Source organism: Toxotes jaculatrix, chromosome 12 (genome assembly GCF_017976425.1).
Source record: "Toxotes jaculatrix isolate fToxJac2 chromosome 12, fToxJac2.pri, whole genome shotgun sequence".
Classification (NCBI taxonomy): domain Eukaryota; kingdom Metazoa; phylum Chordata; class Actinopteri; family Toxotidae; genus Toxotes; species Toxotes jaculatrix.
This window is the reverse complement of record NC_054405.1, coordinates 11,844,027-11,853,250: the sequence shown is the minus strand read 5'-3', so window position 1 is coordinate 11,853,250 and position 9,224 is coordinate 11,844,027.

The following is a 9,224-nucleotide window of genomic DNA, read 5'->3' as shown; positions in this document are numbered from 1 at the left end:
CACATGGCTGCAATTCACAAGTTGGATCTTGGCCACTGGTCCTTTCAAAAACAATTCTACTTTACATGTGTAGTTTTGGCTGTGATTCCTATAATCAATAATAGCACTGTATTAAACAAGTTAACTGCTGAGATTTAGGAACATAGTGATATCACTTAAAAGATTAGAAAAAAGTTATTTGAAAGATTAAATGAAGGTAAATGGTAACATTCTTGACCAAACTGCATGATTACCTTTTGTCCTTGAGCAAAACACTGAACCACTGACTGTTCCTGGTGTTACCACTGAGTAAACAGACAAAGGCTTTGCTTGCTTGTACTTTGATTTAATTCTGCAAACAGTAACTCCACTGCTGCAAGGGCGTGACATTAAGCCACAATCTGCACCGGCTAGTTTGGCCAGCAGTGCATCACTGCATTTCCTCTTTTAAAGAAATAAAGTTCCCCTACCAAGGAAAGGCTAATTAGTAAAACCATGATAAACTGGTGAAGAGCTGAGAGTGTCTGGAGGTAATTATAGTGAAGGGGCTTATGACAAATTTTCTATGTGGCGTCTTCTGTCTGATCAGCAGCAGATTTTTATTTTTGCAGCTATTTGCTGAGTCAGATGGACTGTGCACCACAGACCAATTTTAAAGATATCCCCTCTCAAAGAAGCGCTTTGTACACAGTCCATGCAATTCTGAATGAATGCATGGAAAGGCCCAATGAGCAGCCTCATTAACGCGCATCTCTGAGGAGGTCTGCTGACTGCAGCAGGAACGGGATCTGTCTGCAAACAATAGTGATGACAGATCCACAGCTGACCTCTGCTAATGGAAAACTATCCTAATGATTCAGCGTAGTGTGACTGAGTTAAGCTGCATGCCACTTTTTTGACACATTCAGTTTTATTGGTAGGCTGTGGTTTTCGTTAGCCACCAAACATTATCAACAAGCCAAAAGCAATTCTCTGAACATAACATCATTTAGTCCTCTGCTGCACTATTGAACTGAGCTTCAACCCAAAGAAATAGAACTTAAAGGAAAAGTTCAACATTTTTTAGAGAAATACGCTCATTCACTTTAGATGAGATTTATACTACTGTCATGTCTGTATGCTGGATATGAAGCTACCAACAGCTAACTGAGCTTAGGACAAAGACAGAAAAGAGAAAGAGCAAGTCTACGTCTCTGTCCAAATTAAATAAAATCCACCCATGTTTCTGCTTTGGAGTCTCTACTGACCGCCTGGCAACTGATCCCAACCAAGAAATAGTCCAGCTCATTACAGAAACTTGTAGTTTTTACACTTTTTGTACGATTAAACAAAAAAGACTTAACATGTTGATTACTGAGCGTTTGAGGTGCTGGTAGGCTGATTTTACCATTAGAAAGAGCCAGAGCCAGGCTAGCTGTTTCCAGGCTGTGCTAAGTTATCCGGCTGCAAATCTAAAAGATCCATGAGAAAGACCATGTTTCTTTCCATACCCAAGAATGAATGTCTCAGCCTGGGATCCATTTGTTTGATGCTCATAGCTAACAGTTTGATGTACACGTTTATACTCTGGTCATGTGGAAACTCTGCAGGAAAGCTTTCTGATACCTCTGTTGATACAAAACTACAGCGTATGTTGACTCTGGTGGTACAGTGTGATTGGAGCACTGTGGCTCAGCTCCAAGCCTAACAAAGATGGTTTAATCACCTGTCACTGGAACACTCACCTCTGACCTCACTTGAGGGGAAACATGTATGAGGATAAACGGCACAGAGAAGGTAAAAAACACTTCCAAAATCTGCTCTACTTTTTCTCATCTCACTGTGTATTTAAAAACCCTTAAGATATGTTCACATGTGATATCCTATCGGAATGTATGGTTTTAAATAGCTTCTTGAAGAAAAAAACCTAAAGTAAAACTGAGAAGAACGGACAGAAAACAGGGAGTATTTTGAGGATTTGAAGCGATAAACCCTTGACTTCAGTGTGAGCCTGTTTGTGCGGCATGTCTGTGTGTAACAGGGTCACTGGGGACATTCCTCTGGCTAGAGCTTGATATTTACTAAATCTCAAGGCATTTAAGAGTAATGACCACTTTCTGAACATCAGCATTTAGTGTCAGTGCTCTGAATGCAAAGCTTTGATTGGAAGTTACACAATACAGGCACTTTGGACTTTATCCATGATGTTCATGAGATTAGGCCAACGCAAGTAAAGACACCACACACTACAGAACACAGCAGCCTTTGACCTGTTTGCAATGGGATTGAATGGACATGTTCCTTTTGATGTTAAGTCTGGCATTATAAAGAAAGGGCTTTTAACTGGGATTTTACATAATCTAGTAGTATCAATGGCACCAGCTCTACTTTGAGCTTTGGGAGTTGTATGAACTTAAGATGTGTGCTTCTTTGGTTGTGTTGCACAATGCATACAACTTGAAGACTGAAAAGGGACCATTTATTTCTACTCTAATTCTATTCTATTTCTTACACTATTTGTTACACTAGAAGTGGAGTTTTAGGAGCATCTGTGTATTGCAACAAATGTGTTTTTGTTGCATTGGGAGCTGATAGATGAGTACAGTTTAGTTTCATCCACTCAGTCTGTGGATGAAAAGTTGTTGATATAGTTGTTGATATTCAGACAAGCAAAAACTGGACAGCTAGAGTGGTCGCTCTCTGTGTAATAGGTCGATGTTCACAGCATGAAAGTCCGGTAATGCAGCCAGCTGAACACCGTTTCAGTGCAGCTGTATTTTGCAGAAATAATTTAATGTTTCGTTTGAGTTTTTCATCCAAAAGCACCCCATTAGACCTAAATCTGAGGTTTCATATTCCATTTACTCTAATCAAGAGGTTTCTTAAGGTCCCAGAATGAAGAGAGAGATTAAGTAGAACCATGTGTGTCTTTATGAGAGGGGATATGGTAAGTACCCAAAAATGGGGGGCTTGTTTTAGAGGTCTGACATTTATTCTTCACACTATAATTTGGATCACAAAGACAAACCCAGGCGAATGAAAAATATGGCACCAATCATGGAGCTGTGATCAAAGTCACAGAGAGTATACAGAACACTGAAAGAGCAGGACACGAGCTGGCTGCTTTGGCCGCTCATCATCTCACTCATGAATGTTTTGGGTGGTCTGGCTGCTTTGGATCCTTTGTTTAACCCGGACTTAGTGCAAGTTTGACTTGCCAATAACATGGCCAGGAATAGTCCAGTGTTAGCTGGCCAGAAAAAGAGTTACAGATTTTGCAAATGAATGCAATCTGCAATTCTGCAATTTTTCTGAAGTTTTAAGAATATTAACTGGAGTACATCTAAGGAGAACAAAGTATTGCATATGCATAATTTATTAGGGTTTCATTTAAAGAAACGTAGAGCAAACTGCAATGTTGCTGTGAGTTTGTGCATGGCTGTGCCTCCTGGTTTCAACAGGGAATGCTAATGATGCTAGCGAGCGAGACAAAATGCCAAGTTTTTCCTATAATGTGACAAGTTCCTGGCAGAGACTAATAATCTGCTGAATTTCAAAACATCAAGTTATGCCTTTAACCTTGGCCCAGAAGAGGAGTAAAGTCCTGCAGCCTGTGGTTAGTATGTGCTTGGATTTTGGCCACATCAGTCTGGCCCTGCCTGTCGCCAAAGATTGAATTCACTTCACAACTGGCAAAACCGTCTTGAAGGGAGAAGCAAAAGGGTGAAGTCATATGGTGATGCTATAAACCTATAAAACTGAGTGTTTAACAGGAGCGAGGGTGATTTATTCTACTGAATCTCTGTCTGGATTAAAATGTAGACTACACTGTGCAACAGACAACATGGCATTATAAATGTTTCTTGCCCAAACCTAAAGTCTCTAATCCCAAAATGAGCAGCTGAAAGTTCTAATTATAGGTTATGATTTATGAACAAGAGCAATCAAGGTCGGGATCCCACTAATCCAAACCTGCTGTGGCCGAAACATCCTGAAAATGTCTGGAAATTTCACCAGATCTGTTCAAAAGACACACAGTCAGGACATATGCTGCGAATAATACTTTTGGAAGTGGGTGACATAAAATACATAAAATCATATCCTGTTTGGAGACATCATATGCAGAAAGGGATGCAAAAAAGGTTATTGCATTTATTTTAAACTGAATATTTTTTCCTCTCCATTCAGGATGTTCAGGTCGAGATGACATGCAGATGTGAAAGTGGACACTTTGATAACAACAGAACAAAGAAAATAAATAAGAAGCAAAAAGGGAAACTGGACAAACGTTTCCAGCAGAACAACGTGAAAGAGCTTTAGAGTTTATGCTTCCTCTTGGCTTCTAAATGTCAGCATGGGGTGAACTGGAATTCATATCAGAACAGCAGTGCAAGGAAAGTCATTAATCGTGGTAGGGGATAAATAGCAAGTGTCCCTGCAGGTTTCTCTCATGTTTTGCCAGAGTATATGGCAAGCATCATCATGTTTCCAATCTCATTATAATCTCATTTCATTCTACTTTTTTGATCCAGTCTCAGTCATTTCAAAAAATTATATCAATAAAAAAATAAAGATATCAAACTAAACCCTCTTCCTACAGTCCACCACATCAATCCTCTATACACACACACACACACACACACACACACGCACACACACGCACATATGTATATATATTATTATTATTATTAGTTTTTTAAAGATAGTTATTTTCCAATTGCAAATGCACTATGACTTTTAGAGGAATGGAAACCAGACACCAGACTTGATAGATTGTTTTCAGGTGCACTTTGAGCTTTTCAGCACATTTTTGGTGCTTCAGTCTCTATGAGTATTTAGTCCTGTGAGTCTGATTTATCAAACCAACTTCAGATTATCATTCTCCAGCTGTTAAACTCAAAGATCGACATGAGTAATGATTGAGATTATGACAATGAATAATGTCTGTTTTCCTTCTCTAAAGCTCCTATTGAACTGAAGGGGACCGACAACTGTGCTGTGCCGGTTGCCTGAAGGCTGAGGGGCAGATTAAAAACAACCTGTAAATGCTAATTTCCAGGGGGACGGAGAGGAAGGTGCAGACAGGTTTTACAAGAAGACATAGTATTTCATGCACTGAATGCCTTTGTGACACCTTTATTTAAAAAAAAAAATAGAATTTAACTCTTCACATACTACAGAGTCTTTGAAGAAATGTGTTTAAAACACTAAATAACATGAAATTAATGATGACTTAATTAATGGGAAAAAGCATAAGGGGCCCAGATACAAAAGATCTGGGCCCATGATTGTCAAATTTAATCACTACAGCTTAAAAAAACCCTCAGTGCAATATGGGTTTAAATGGCACAAGCACTGACTTATTATCAGGTTGTGGTATCCCCTAGAAACACAGGGTGGTGGTGATACAGCTGGAAGTCCTGGGAGACCTTGAAAACCTTTAGTCAAGTGATAATATGAGAAGAGGTACTCAGCTTTCTTCCACAATCTACAGCCATGCTAGCAGCTCTATGGGACGACCAAAGTTAATATAATTACTCCAGAAGGGAAAATGAATGTCTGTACCAAATTTCATGGTTATCCATTGAGTTGTTGTTGAGATATTTGACTCAAAACCATCAATGTGAACCTCATGGTGTGCGAGAGAAAAAGTTTAGGGGTCATTCATGTCATTAGGATTCATCATCTGGGAACCATGAATGTGTGAATAAAGTTTATAGCAAACCATTCAAGAGTTATGGAGTTCAGTCTGGATCAAAGTGGTGGACTGACATGACTGTTAGCATGGAGAGACACCCAAGATGCTAAACAAGTCCTTTCTGAGGCTAATGAAGAATTATCATAACTGAATTGAAAGGAAACTGAAACACAGTGGTCATAAAGTCAGAATTCCTCAGCCATTACAGTTTTAGAGCTTGTGCTATAAAGCAAATGTTTCCACTGCAGTTATTGAACTGTTCCAGGCAAAACACTAATATCACACTGACTTACTCCTTGGAGACATCAGTCCATTTATGGTTAATGAAAAACAAAATAGAATAAAACAGCATATGGTAATGATAGCCCCTCTTTTATTTTCCTTACTTCACAACTCCTTTAATAAACTGTCCAACAGTTACTGCCATTTTAGGGAGAGTTTGTGGTTTTTGAGTGCAATCGTGGCTTCATGTAATTTTATGTGATGTTTTTACAGAGGCACAGGGGCTCAAGAGCCACTTGCCTGTTGCTTTTGTTCATTTGTTGAGAGTAATTTATAAAGGATTGATATATTAACCCTTTCTGGCCCAGTGCTCAACTGGCACAATGCTAGCTAGAACTCTGATAGACTGCTAATACTTACATTACACATTACAAGCAGTAAGATTTGCAGACTTAAGGATTTTTTTCACCTGAAACAATGGAAACCACTTATTTGTTTTGACAATAGATAGTAAATGTAAAACAAATTAGTTAATTCTATGTTTTAAGGTCAAAGAGGTGTAAATCTTGTAACTCAGTCTTGTAAATGATCTCAGTTTCAAAGTGATTCATTAGTGATTGTGTTTGATGTTTGTTCTTAGTACTTTATTTTGCTGGTAATTAATTAGAATTCACTATTATTGACATCTGAGTATTAATCTTGGGCTACTTTCATGGTGTGACAAAGAACTCTTTGATTCAAATGAAGCCGACAGTGGAGCTGGAAGCTGCTGCCTGAAAGAAATTACAAGTTAAGTAAAGTGTAATTATGAAGCACTTGCTGTTCTGTTAAATTGTGATTTACAGAAAACAAAAGACGCAAAAACAATAAATCAGACATAAAAAAGCAAGAGACAAAACCTTCAAAAATAAGCCTTTAACACTGTAACATAAATATCCGATGGGTTGCAAAAGCATTACGCAGCCTTAGTTTGACAGAGGTTTTTTGTCAGCTGGGTAATTTATGGAAATTCAAATTAAATGGAATCCCATGGGTAGAAGAAGTTCTGCCTTTAAATATTCAGGGTCAGGAGCGGCAGAGTAATGGGAAAAATAAATCGTAACCCTACATTTAGGATGGTCACAGGACAATAATTTTCCCATTAATCTATTACTTTACAGCCAAAACAACACAGAGCCATGTTCAGTTGTCAGTCACTCCCACGTGTTGATGAGGTTATGCTGTGCAGTTGTTAGAGAGATCCAAAAGAATAACGCCAACTGAACATGGGCCCAAGCATTATACGTTATGAGCCTGCTGCTCAAAGGTCCGTCATGAATAGAGGCTGGACTGCCAAATGGATAGCCAAACAGAGCACAAAAGAATTAGACTGTATAACTGATCTTTCCTCCATGTTTTACAACTGTTGCAAGCTCAAAATCATAATTGGAAGACCTGAAGGGCTCTTGTGGTTTTCCACATATAATGAGAAGGTAAGAATAAATCTACAAAATGATGTATATTGCACTGAAAGTGATAAAATAAGGGAATTTCACCTTGTTGAATGTGTCACATAACGTTTTGTGGAAAGCTCTGCCAAGAGCTGCACATGTTTAAGTAATGAAATTGAAATATTAAAAACACATTGCTGTTAATCAACAAGACCAAGAGTCCACAGCCATGCTAGCAGCTCCGTGAGACTGCAAGAGGGTCTTTGTGCTAAATGCCATTGTCAGCATGCTAAAATGCTCACAATAACAATGCTGGTATTTAGCAGGAGTAATGTTTGCCATGTCCACCATCACAGTTTAGTGTGTTAGCATGCTAACATGGCAGTGGAGGAAAGGTTAAGGGATCATCCAAGTCATATCTGGCCTGATATATCAGGCTGGACTGTCTGGCCTAACTTAAACTACATCATAAACACACCACACAAATACACACACATCCACGGCACCACCAGTGCAGGTGAGGTCTGCCCTTGACACTTCTAATTGGTCTAATAAGTTCAAACAATGCAGTACCCCTGTGACCCCTAGGGGAGGTACCTATTTCTATTTATCCTCAAGAAAATATTTGTAACAGTACAGCAGATAACTACATTTATGTTGAAGTAGCTGTGCAAAAGAAGCTCTCGTAATACAACCCAGAAAAACATTAAGATTCTGCACAATTACCCCACATTTCTCTGGCTGTGCAGTTTGTACATCACTGATGCAGATGACACAGAGCAGAGCTCAACTGTAGCGTGTCTTTCTCTTTTGGGTGGATAAAATGGAGATAAGGTTTCAGGAGAAAGCAAACAGAGATTGCATGGACAGACTTTTATCCTTCTATCCCAAAGCCAGCTCAGATTTGATATGCTGGAATGCTGTCTGTGCAGAGTTTTAACGTGAGCTGCTATTGAACACAAATATCAGACATGTGCTGTTTTACCTCAAGAAATATCCTGACCCGTGGGTTTGTTAACATTTGTCTTTCTCTACAGCAAGACAAAAATCGCCTGCTTTAGTCTCACAGGCAAGGATGATTTCAGATTATTATCCTGTATTATTCGAGGGTGGCTAATGATGAAATGATCACAGATATAAACCTATCTCACTCTATAACCTTATCTTAGTTGTCAGCAGTAAAAAAAATCCCTTATCCATTGGGAATACAATTTAAAGCCAAATGCAGATTACAAATGTAAAATATGAGTTGGGAAGTGATATTTATTACTAATGTAATATTGTGTGTGTGAGTGTTCATGGGCCCTTCCCAGCCACATTTAAAAATTACTTTGGCCACATTATGGTTTGGAGCTTTGCCTCGGCTGGCGAGTCTCCCTGGGTGCTTTTACTGCATTTCTGGTTGATAAATGTCTCACGAGAGGTTGGCCCAGTGGTCAAAAAACCCACAACTATAGCCAGAGTTCCTTCAATCCATGACGCTTTCTTTCAAAGTATAAACTAAGATTGATGTTCATGTTTTAGCTGAGAACCTGGGAGTGGTCCCTGGAGTCAAGGTCATGACACAATGGGCTGGGAAACAGTTTTTGGGAATGAATTTGCTTGAAGACTTTAAATTCCAGTGAACAACATTCCAGCTACGTGGTCTGGCTTGCCACAAAGACCAGCATGCTCCTTACAGACCCAAGTGTGCAAGAGTTTTACCAAAAAACCTTGTTTCTTTATCTGCAAATCTGGCAGCATCGGCCATGTCACAAAATATACAAATACAAGCAAACAAACAAAAAAAATTTTAGAAATCTAAATAAACTGTGACTGTTTGCTTTCTCTCTTTCTTTTAGCATATATCATATATTCTCATGGGTTTTGGAAGGCTTAGCTACGCTTCATCACCAGTTTCATTAGGTTTTTGTAAA